Genomic DNA, 12,645 nt, shown 5'->3' with positions numbered 1-12,645 from the left:
ACTCGTGATGCCTCTCCTCCCCCCCCCCCCACACCAAGTGCAAGGCAGACTTCACTAAATGATTGTTACCATTGCCAGCTGAGCTTAGATGGAGACTCAGAATCCTTCTCAACACTTCAGTTAGGATTAATACTTAAGAGGAAATGTATTAGTCATTTGTAACAAGCATTCTGTCTGAAGATTGAGAAATTATTATGCTTTCTCTTAAGTAAGCATAATGCACTAAACATTTTCCAATCAGTTTTATATCTAAAACCTCATGTATCTTTGCAAAACCCCATAAGGTGAGTAGGGAAGATATTTTTATTCCCCTTTTAATGGAAATGAGAGCCACAGGGGTGAGAGTCACACACAGCAGAGCTCTGGTCACCTCACTGCCGCTCCTGTGTGCTTTTCCATGGTTCCTATAAACCTCTGCAGGCTATGAGAAAGGTGAGAACCACACACCAGACCCTGATGCAGGAGAAAGGGAGGTGGGGGCCAGCGTTAGCTCCAAATTTGAGCAGAGATGGACTGTTTCTAGATAATGAGTAATTCATTACTATTAACAACTTGGAAAGTAAATAGTGGTGAAATAGGTGAAGTTCACAAATTTCACGACAAAAGCCATCATCCTCTTCAGGGGCAGGGCCTCTGAAAGGCCAATATGTTTGTTGGTTACCATAGCAACCATGACTGGACAGTCTTCCATTTGACCTATTCTGAAGTAGCTTTTTATTCGGGGCTCCCAAGCCTGCAAAGAACAGATTGCTCAAGTGGCTTTAGCATCTTTTCACACTTTCTTGTCACCTTCTCTACAGTCGTACGCAGGTTCAATGACCAAGAAAAAGAAAGCATTCACGTGACTGCCATGAAATAGAATACAAATGCCCACTGCTGTTCCATCTGTCTGAAGTAAGCAGCTTGCACCATCAGCCACTAAGCAATTCTGATTGCCATCAGAGATAGTGTGACCCCTGTCCTTGGCAAGCCAATTAATAGAATTTCCATGGTAGGAAATAAGTAGAGAAAACTGTTCCCAAAGGAATAGTCATGGCACTCTAAAACAGAAAAGACTAGTGAGAAGATGGAACTGTTTGTAATGTGGTCCTGCGTGTGGCAAATGGGGTTCATCTTCTCTTCAAGCTCCCCTTCCATTCCCTTCCCCCCACACATACCTCCCATTAACTGCTCCACCTCTCCCCACCCTCCTTCCACACTCCCACAATCAGACACCCAGAGGCTAGACCCTTATAATCTCTTCCCACATGTTTGCCTTTTAACTCTAGTTTTAAGATGAATTGCTGCATATCTGAGCAATTACAAGTGAGAGGGGCCATCGGTGAGCCAAGGCATTTTTTCTTCCTGATATCACAATAAGAATGCCCCTAGTATAGACTGGTTCTGCAGGGGTGAAGTGGAGGCAGGGAACTCTAGAGCACTGGGGTTGTGCTCTCAGCCCCACCTATTCCACACACCCCACCCTTCCACCCCGACACTATGGGTTTCCAGAATCCAAAGCTCTGTTTCACTTTGCTGCAAGAATGGCCTTACTCTCCCCAAACCTCTGCCCTTGCTGCTGGCAAATGAGAGCCTAAGGCTTTCAGGTGGTCTGGGTAAAAGGGATCATGCAAAGTGATGTTGTTGAAAGAATGGCCGCTGAAGTCAAAACACCAGGATCGGAACATAGTGCTGGCCCCCTTCCACTTGTTCATCAAATGTGTGGACTGTAATTTCCTCTATGCGATAATAATTGCCATAAAGTATTATGCACTCATGTGATATTAATACAGCACTAGCATGGAATACCACCTATGCCAATTATAGATGCTAGAGAAGTCAAGTGAGATGAGAAAAACAAAGTGCAGTTTAGCTGAATAAAAGAAATGATCAGTAAATTGCTTACAGGGTGTGCCTAAGTGCCATGCAACCCAGTAACAATTAGGTGTTCTATTAAATAGGTGCCAGGCTAAGTCTGTTGTAAATTTAATTCAATTGTGATCATTGGATTTATGCAGGGCCATTTGCTCACAATCAAAAACAAAACAAAACAAAAAGGACCCTTCCATCTCCATCTCCCCTCCAGGGAGAGGGGAAATGACATCCCTAATGTGCCCCATGTTATCGTCTCCTGAGCCAGCTGTTCAATGTTCAGTCACACTTTCTGTTTTACTCTGTGCTACTTACACACCTCCTACCTCCGTCCATCCCATGGATTCCTAGGTTTGGGCAGAGGGAAATAGGCTCCTCAGGGACACCTAACAGCATGGCTTCCCTAAGGGGAGCTGACAGGCTGGGTCAGAATGGCTGGCATTTCTTAGTGAGAAGGACAAGACAAACAAGACCCAAGCAGCAAGTACACGGGGGAGAAGGAGGTTGTTTGCAGGAAGAAGTGCCAGTGGAATGAGCCAGAAGCTGTGGTCAGTTGCAGGGATTCCTGAAGGATAAACACCAAAGTGACAGGAGTCAGAAGCCAGGAGGAAGGTATCCCCAAAAGAAGGCCACCATGACAGGGCTGGGAAGCAGTGGGACTTGCCATCAGCTCAGCTTTCTGGAGCTCTCCCTTGTTGAGGGGGCTTCTTCTCCTGTCCTTACAATGCCTGAATCCTCACAGCAAGACTCTCAACTAGATCCCAAACAGGTCTGAGAAAAATGAACCAGGCTGGACAAAATGGCAGGGTTCAAGGGAAAGCCATGACTCCACTTTTCACATTAAAATTATAAAAAACAAAACATGTTCCCCCAGGTCACCAAATCGATGTGAGATCTACCATCATCCTAAAAATGGCAGCTCTGGACCCTGCTTCAGAAGTGAGGTTTCTCATCTGGGTCAAACACTAGAGGCTAGATATCAAAACATAAGGGAACATGATAACAAGGGGAGTATAGTTATGTGTATTGACTTATAATTATAGGATCCTAAAACAATAGGCTTGGAAGGAATTTGATACTCCACACCCAGTAGGGAGAATATGGGTCAAAGAGGACAAATCCATGCACAAGAACTCACCATGTGAATTACCCTATCCCATCCCACCCCATGCCTCCCCCCCACCCCCAAATATACAAATACTGTAGTTACACTCTGCCAATGCAGGGAGGCATATCCTCATGTCAACTCAAAACTTTCAGTGGGTTCCCATTGTTCTTGGAATGAAATCCAAACTCCCGAACAGGGTCTTCAAGGCCTGGCATGATAGGGGCCCTACTTGCCTGACAAACCTCATCATTTTGTGTTGCTTCCCACCTTAGTCACTCTGACTCAGCCACTCTGGGCTGCTTTCCGTTCCTTTTCCCTGCCTCAGAGCCTCTGTACCTGCTGTTTCTTCCACCTAGACTCTGACACCACCTCTCTTCACGAATGGCTCTTTCTCATCCTCAGATCCCAGTTTCACACATACCTCCCAAGAAGTCCTTCCACTCACAAAGTCATCCAGCAGATACTGAGAACCTGCAGTGGGCCAGGTGCAGCAGTGAACTGCAAAGCCCCTGCCCTCCTGGAGCTCACATTCAAGTGGTGGTGGGGACACAGACAATAAACAAAGCAGGAAATAGTGTACATACTCTATCAGGTGTGGTAAGTACTATGGAGAAAATAAAGCATACTTAGGAGTTAAGGGGAAAGAAAGGAGGTAGGAGGGAAGTATGATTTTATTTAAAGATCTTTTCCAATATTCTCTCTCTTAGCCTCTATTCCCTTCATAATGCCCATCACAATGTTTAACTTTTTAATGTATGGATTTGTTTTTGTTTTTAATCTAAAATGTGAACACCCACTAGAATGTAAACTCCATGATGGCAGGAGGGAGAATTTGCTGCCTTATTTTCCATGTATGCCAGCACTTGTGCTTGGCCTGGTGGGTGCTTGATAGATTTATTGAAAAATGGGGGAGAAAGGAAAACAGATAAAGAGTCGGAACTATGGGGAAGAGCCAAGGAATCAGAGAACCAGGAAAAAGATAAGGTGAGTGGGAAGGTGGTCTCAGTGGATGTTACCCTCTGGTGGACTTTAACTGATTCGTGAGTGTGTGTGTGTTGATGGAAGGGTGGGAAATGTGAGTAGAGGTTGGCCTGGGTTCATCCAAAGGATTTGACATGGAATAAAAGGACAAACTTAAAGCTACCTCACTCCCCTAAGAAGAAGAAAAAGATGCGCAGAGTGATTGCTCAGCCAAGTGGGGTGAGAGGAAAGTTTGCACTTTGAAAATGGAACTGAGACACTGCCCTTGGAAGACAGTGACAAGAGGGGCAAATGTTGGCCCTCTATCCTTGGTGCTGCTGTCTTTGGGAGGTACATGTTCTTTGAAGGTTTTTAATGGGTGAAATGAAGTGAATTTAGTGAGGGTGAATGAAATGGATGATGGCAATATAAACTAATAAATAATGCTACAAAGGCAATCAGGCAACACAATTAAAAACTTCAAATGGGGGCGCCTGGGTGGATCAGTTGGCTAAGCGTCCGACTTTGGCTCAGGTCACGATCTCACAGCCCGTGAGTTCGAGCCCCACGTCAGGCTCTGGGCTGATGGCGCAGAGCCTGGAGCCTGCTTCCGATTCTGTGTCTCCCTCTCTCTCTGCCCCTCCCCCGTTCATGCTCTGTCTCTCTGTGTCTCAAAAATAAATAAACGTTAAAAAAAATTTTTTTTTTAATTAAAAAAAAAAAAAACTTCAAATGCCCGGTGACCTCCAAATTTTATTTTGGGTGTTGTAAGGAAATAATTCAAAATATAGAAAAGTTTTATGCCCCAAAATATCCAAAGATGTTTTTTAATTACTAACAAATTGTACAGGCAAAATAATCTTAAATGTCCTGCAATAGAAGATAACCAGAGTACCTCCACTTGATGGAAGAGTGTGCAGTCATTAAAAATGAAGTTTATGAAGACTGGTTTAAATTGAAAATACTTCATATACTGTTAATAAAACCCATAAGAATAAAATATTTATATGATATGGATTCTAACATAATTTACATGATTAATTATATATATATGTAGAATGGAAAACACAATATAATTAAAGCAAAGGTTAGGAGGAAAAGTTTCTAAAATATAAACAATTAAGGTTAAATTCACCTCCACAAATATTTATTGAGCTGTGTGACATGAAGTAGGCACAGTGCTGTGCACTGAGAATAAAGAGAGACCCTTACAGATAGGACTAAACATACTGTATGGTGAGCTATGTGGCGGAAGAAATCTATGGGTTTTTTTGAAGGAAACAGGAAGACCTCCAAACTCAGATTTTGTAGGGAAATGGGGAAGGACAATCAAGAATGGTGTTTTAGTGGGGAAAGTAGGATCTAAATTCTGAATCAGACAAAGAAAAGAGGGGAAGACAGATAAACACAGACAAAGAAACAAAAAGATAAAGAATAGAACCAAGAAAGGTGGAGAGAGTTCTAAGCAAAGTCAACAGCTTGTGAAAAAGACCAGAGACAGCAGGAGAAAGTGCAACTCATTTAAAGATTTGAAGGAAATTCCAATGAAGGAAATTTGGCACAAGTGTAATATGATAGGGACTCAGAGGAATAGGAAGCAAAAGACATAAGCAGAGCCAGCCCTGTTGAGTGGTTTGGATACTGAGGGCAATGGGAAGCCTTTGAATTGTTTTAGGATCTGTGTTTTAGAAATCTCTCTCCCCGGCTCTGCGACTAGATTGGAGGATGACTAGGCTGAAGGGAAGGTGGTCAGGTTTAAAAGCTATTTCAGTAATCCAGGAGAAAGAGAAGGATGGATTTGTGTTTGAGTAAAGGGATTATGGGTAATTTTTTTACCTTCATGTTTTTCTAGTGTTTCCAACTTTTACTTAATGAACATGTGTTATTTTCATAATGAGGAAATTTTTGTAAGATGTTTTAAGGAAGAGGAACTTTATAGTATTCTGCTGGGAAGTCCTTCTGAGCTTTTGGGACTATCTGCTAAGCCCAGGGCCTCTGTGTTTGTATAAGAATCCACACCCACGTGCCAAGCCATAATACCCTGGGAACCACCCACAGTCTCTACACTGAGAAAGTGGAGTTTACCATAGGCCAGCGACTCAAGGTATATTTGGCAGAAATAACAGCATCTGAGAAAAGAGACAGAGGGCTTCCAGCTGATATATAAAACCCAAGTGTTCATTCATCAAGTTATTTATATATTCATTCACAACTATTGAGCACCTACTATGTGTCAGTCACTGTTCTAGACACTGGGGATACAGATATGAACAAAATGACAAAGTTCCAGTTACCTGTTCTAGGGGGCAAGACAGATCATCTACAAATAAAAATCTAGCCATGTACCGTATCTCATGGGAATGCACCTTGTGCCGTGCTCACTGCTACTTATTGACTAGAACTGTTTAGGAAACTTTGAAAAATAATTGCAGGTTGGCTGATTCATACTCATCTAAATGTGGCACCTGTCACACAGACCTATGTTGCTACAGTGTTTTTGACTGGGTTGAGGAACACTCTTTCCTAGAACTGTGTTTTCAAGTATCCATCTCATATGCATGCACATACATTTACAAACATAAAAAATTTCTCCAAGCCTCTCCAGCCACTGGGTACAAATGAAGTTACAATAACAATAACAATTCAGATTTTATTCACGTGTCCTCCTATCATACAAGGAGGGATCTCGGCAATCTGTTCTCCCATGCTTATATTTGGGAGCATCCAAGGGCATCTCATGCGTGTTCATAAGCAGACTTCTTATGTTCTTGCATCCCAGCCTCATCAGTGATGTTTGGAATAGCATCTCACCCCTGCCCTTCATAAGAATTCTGCTTCCATGCCCAGGAAGCAATTTACAGAGATCCCCAAACTGCAACTGTGGAGGCAGGAAACTCTTTTCAATCAGAAAACAAAACAAAACAAAACAAAACAAAAAAACCACATACTCCTTTTGTCTAACTCTAGGGAAAGACCCAAACCGAGCCCATATTAATTGTTCAGGATTCTACAAGCACTAGCTCTGGAGGTGATTAGCAATGTTTGGGTGTTCCCTGAGTAGCATTTTCTCACTCGGACCTTGAAATAACATTGCCTCTGGCCCTTTGTCTCAGAGTTCCTTGTAAAACAACAGCCCCTTTTGGTTTGCAGTCCACTCTACACTGACCCCAAACCTAGTCCACAGGCTGGACTGGGCCTTGTGCCTCCTCCACACACTCTTCTCAACTCAAAGCCCCAAACATAAACCTCCCTTTCAGGCCAGGCAACTTGGCCGTGGCTCTCTAGGGTCACCAGATGGACCCAAACATGGCTAAATCTCAACTGAATGCAGGTGATTTGGAGAAAAGTCAGTTCAAACAGATTAAGCATGATTTAGGGGAGTATTAGGGCAGAAAAGTCCATCCTAGACCACTGAGAAAGGAGGAATTAACAGAGACGAGAACAGTCTAGAGTCAGTATATGCCACTGAGGACACTGTGCATCAGGATGCAGATGTCCCAGCACAAGTCAGGAACCTACTGGCCTTCCTACCCCCTTGCTGTTTGGCCCACTACTTCTCACACATGACCCTCTAGATGAGAAGCCCTGCTGTGGAGGATAGAAGGCCTCAGGGGAGGGAAGAAGGGAAGACAGATATTGCCAGGAACTATTTCTGAATTTCAGTTCTGGGGCTGTAATCCAAATTGTGTTTGATTGCAACCTTTGCCCTGAAGAGGTTCAGGGTTTTTTTCAGATGGTAGTTTTTGGCCCCTACTCAGCACTAGAAGGTCAGTTCAGGAAACTGCTGTCACTTCCAAGGCCACTAATTGAAGTTAGTTATCTATACAGAGAGACCCCCATCCCCCTGCCCCCGAAACAAGCTGGAAATCCTGAAGGGAGCACCCAAAGACAGAAACATGCATCTCAAAGGCCAGCTCAAATGCCACTTCCTCCATGAAGCACACGTGGAGCTCCCACCTCCCAGATCCAAACTCCTTATAATCAGTTTCTTCTTCCTATAAAGTTCTCCAAGACTTCGGGCTCTCCTCACCCCCCAGCATAGGGGTTTGAATGCCAGTTTCTTCTACTAGAGGTGAAATTCCCCATGGCAGATGCCAGACGTCACCCTAGTAGCCCCAGCAGCACCACCACACAAAGCCCCTCCTGTAACAGACACGTAGTAAGTAATTACTGAGCCAAGTAGGTTTCCAGGGGCTCACTTATAAAGGCCGTTTTCCTTCGGCCTTGATGTGGTAGGCCCCACGTCATAGAGAATTCTTACCCAGTCTATTCTATTCCTTATGAACACAAGCCACAGAGGCTGGGATTCCTTGGCTCAGCACAAGAGCTCCCCAGTCTTTCTGTGACTCCGGCAAAAGTGGCTGAGGATTTTCTGGCACTGCCTTTTTTCGGAGTCCCCGTTGGCATGCATTATGGGTATTGTCAGGATGTTTTCCCGAAAGGGATAATGACCTACCCAGGGCTGATCCCCAGCCAGGCCACACCTCTATAACATCAAGACCTGCATCTGTTCTGATTGGTCAGAGCCTGTCCCTGGCCTGTCCCCCACGTCCCTAGAGTCCAGTTGTCCTGGATTCCCCCCACCTCCTGTGCATATCCTGCTCCCTCTTCCCTCCATCAGGCAGACCCATAATCATCCTTCAAAGTCTAGCTGAGGGTCACCTCCTGTGTGGAATCCTCTGGTCTCTCCTCCTGGCAGAGTGGGAGTGTGGCCTTGCCCCAGCACTCTACATACGGCACTCACCATACAGCACTTATTCCATGCTGAAATTGCTGTGTGTTTCCACCTCCCGCACCAATTTGAGCTTACATTTCACTCATCTTAGCAAATCCAACAGTGCACATTGCCTGGCCAGAGATGTAGTGGCTCAGCAAATGTTTCTTGAATTAATGAACAGCATGACCCTTGCAAATATTTTCCAAGAGAGAAAGCAAGGAGACCCCCTAAGGCACTCAGAGTTCTTACTGTTTTGTTATGTGCAGGTTCGTGTCTTGCTTTTTAAATTTAAAAATAATAATGCCGCAGGTTTATTGGACACTTGCTAAGTGCATAATCATGTTTAAATCCTAAACAGCCATCTGAGGCGGAGGTTATTATTGCATAGGTTTACAGCTGAAAAAATGGAAATTGAGGGAAGTTAAGTATATCCATATTCATACAACTGGTAAGTGGGAGTCTGTTAGGTTTCAAAGCCTCCTCTCTCAGCCACCAGGCCTTCCACGCAGCCTTTCTACAGAACACGAATTACAATATGAATACTTTATCATTAAGCTATTTTAATGTCTTTATTATATAAAGACTAAAATTCGACGTATGGTTATACTACCTTGCTACTCAACGTGTGGTATACTCACAGCAATACGAGTATTATATACCAACACGAGTGGTATATTGGAACTTGTTAGAAGTGCAGGATCTCAGAAACCCTGGATCTACTGACTCAAAGTCTGCATTTCAACAAGGTTCTTCATCATGTATATGCACATTAAAGTTTGAGAAGCACTAGTTTAGATCAGGAGTCAACGAAGAATAGCCATGGGCAAAACCCAGCCCAGTCCCTGTTTTGTTTTGTTTTGTTGTTTTTTGTTTGTATGGACCATGAGCTAAGAATGGTTTTCACATTTTTAAATAGTTGAAAAATTTTTCAGAAGTAAATTTATGACCCGTGAAAATTATGTAAAATTCGTATTTCAATGTCCATAAAAAAGTTTAATTGAAACACGTTCATTTGTTTACTTACTGCCTATTGTTGCTTTTGAACTGCAGTGGCTGGCAGGCTTGAGTAGTTATGGAAGATGTATGGCCCACAAAGATATTTACTATCTGGTCCTTTAGAGAAAAAGTTTGATGATCTCTTTCCAATTCCGTCCCCCACCTGCAGCCACCAGCTCATAATGGGCATGGGGGGAAAGGCAGGCGACACTTGGGAGGACTAAGGAAGAAAGAGTGTCCCCAGGCAGAGGCAGAGCTCAGCTGAAGCAAGGGTACTCTGGTGACTGATGGAAGGGGATTTGCCATGGAGCAGAAGTCTGGAGGGAGGAGGAGTGAGCTGAGCACATAGTATGGTGAGATGGAGGTGGAGGGGGGGAGGTGGTGAGGAAGAGGAAGCACAGAACAGTGAAAAGACCAGAGTATAGGAGAACATAGGCCACATGGGGAGGGAGCTCCTCAAAGGTGCAAGGGTGGCCAAGGCCAAGAATGAGAGGTCAGGTGGTGTTCTCAGCCTCAAGATTCCCCACAGAGCCCAGTTATAGTTGTTTTGAGACTGTGGCAAGTTGAAGGGTCAGGTGGTGTCCTAGTTGTTGAAATTGGCAGACTTTTCCTGGAGTTTCCAGACTGTGAGGGTGAAAGGTATCCCTAACAAATCCTAAACTTGATGTGAATAGGGACGAAATTAACTAGCTCTTTGCACCTTTATCTTGAGACAGAATCAGTTTTTTGCTTAAAGAGCTTGTTACATATGCAGACTCTCAGGCTCACCCAGAAGGTGCCTGATCCAGTGGGAATCTGTATTTTACAAGCATCCCAGATGATTCAAATGCTTGGAGAAATACTGCTTCAGTGAATGAAAGAACTCTGGAAGGAACCAGCTTGAATAGATCATGCCTCTAAAAGGAATCATTTATATGGGTAAGAGGCTGCCTTCTGGTTTGCGACGGTGTGTAGGCCTTCAGGAAGAAGCAGTGGCATTAGAGAGGAATTGATGGGCTCTATCTGCTAATACCAATGAGCAAGTGGTGGGGGAATGTCGAAGTCATCTGGAAACTCAAGGAAAGGCTGGGGATTGAAGCTAAGGGTTCTAATCCAGAGGATACCACCGATGGTCGTTTGATAGCCAGAGAATAGAAATACCTGCCTCTCCATGAAAAGATGCTCAACGTCGCTCCGCATCAGGGAAATACAAATCAAAACCACACTCAGATATCACCTCACGCCAGTCAGAGTGGCCAAAATGAACAAATCAGGAGACTATAGATGCTGGAGAGGATGTGGAGAAAAGGGAACCCTCTTGCACTGTTGGTGGGAATGCAAATTGGTGCAGCCACTCTGGAAAACAGTGTGGAGGTTCCTCAGAAAATTAAAAATAGACCTACCCTATGACCCAGCAATAGCACTGCTAGGAATTTACCCAAGGGATACAGGAGTGCTGATGCATAGGGGCACTTGTACCCCAATGTTTATAGCAGCACTCTCAACAATAGCCAAATTATGGAAAGAGCCTAAATGTCCATCAACTGATGAATGGATAAAGAAATTGTGGTTTATATACACAATGGAGTAGTACGTGGCAATGAGAAAGAATGAAATATGGCCCTTTGTAGCAACATGGATGTAACTGGAGAGTGTTATGCTAAGTGAAATAAGCCATACAGAGAAAGACAGATACCATATGTTTTCACTCTTATGTGGATCCTGAGAAACTTAACAGAAACCTATGGGGGAGGGGAAGAAAAAAAAAAGGAGGTTAGAGTGGGAGAGAGCCAAAGCATAAGAGACTCTTAAAAACTGAGAACAAACTGAGGGTTGATGGGGGATGGGAGGGAGGGGAGGGTGGGTGATGGGCATTGAGGAGGGCACCTTTTGGGATGAGCACTGGGTGTTGTATGGAAACCAATTTGACAATAAACTTCATATATTGAAAAAAAAAAGAAAGAAAGAAACACCTGCCTCTCCCTAATGACATGAGCATCTCAAGTGATACTGGATAGGCTCAGGGTAACCATAGGCAGGTGGCAGATTTAGTATGTATTTATGTTGTTTTCTGACCATTGTTAGATTTCACCCCCACTCCTACCATTTCTATGGTCTCATATGACTGCACGGTATATATATTTTCTCAGGTGCTAGATGGGGCCTCTGTGCCAATTAAATTAAGATATTGGCCCTCAAGGAATCTCTGACACCAGGGTAGATATGCAGGGTAGATAAGCTGTGAACAGCTAATTTTTCACAAATTACAAAAATAAAAATATCAGGTAGCATGAATACAAGGCATTGTCTCATATATCAATACTTCAGTCCCCTAAAATAGATGGGTAGGGAGAAGGACAGGATGGGAAATTAGTGCTTATTTTAATCTGCTTTGAAGCCACTATGGAAGAGCGGTTGTCTTCTCTGTTTTTGTGTTTAAGGAAACCATGCTGGAAGCAACTGCATTTGAGGCACAGCATGAAACATCTGTCCTGTTTTGGCTTCTCATTGAGATGTTGGTTCAGCTTTTGCAGGCAGCACCTTGCTGCCTTGAGACAAAAAACATTCCCAGGCTCTTTAAGCTATTATGTAGGGTTTCCATGAGGAACTGAGTGCATTTAAACAGACTCTCCAGCCCACCCAGGAATATAGGTCTGACCCTTAAGGATAGTAAGTCAGGGAGTCAGATCCAAGAAAGGCTGACACTCCCTGTCCAGTTATTTTTAAACCCCAGAGGCTACTTCTGCATGTGATATCACTTATGTAACTTCTCTTTGCAAGGACCCTTATGTGCCCCAGCCCACCCTCCACACCCACCCCGCCCCGTAGCATCAGCACAGTGACACATGTGCAGCTCCACCCAGCTGTGAATTTGCCAACAGTTTAAGAATGTGGACGTTGTGTAAATAAACACACAAAAATGAAATTGGCTTTTGTGCAACCAGCTTTCAGAAGTTACATTTTGTTCTTTTAGGTTTAAAATTTCAGTCCAATGGGATAAGAAAATAGCCCAAACTATATTACAAATCCAACT

General features: G+C 43.7%; 1 long non-coding RNA gene across 2 annotated transcripts in view; it reads left to right on the top strand.

The window, feature by feature from the left end:
• LOC121040777 (uncharacterized) overlaps positions 1–12,645 on the top strand; it is a 159,333-nt gene that overhangs the window by 34,789 nt on the left and 111,899 nt on the right. The gene's annotated exons all lie outside the window — the stretch shown is intronic.

This window comes from Herpailurus yagouaroundi, unplaced genomic scaffold (genome assembly GCF_014898765.1).
Source record: "Herpailurus yagouaroundi ecotype Mexico unplaced genomic scaffold, PumYag 182, whole genome shotgun sequence".
Lineage (NCBI taxonomy): Eukaryota > Metazoa > Chordata > Mammalia > Carnivora > Felidae > Herpailurus > Herpailurus yagouaroundi.
Note: the sequence above shows the minus strand (reverse complement) of the source record. Positions and strands in the feature narration are given on the sequence as shown.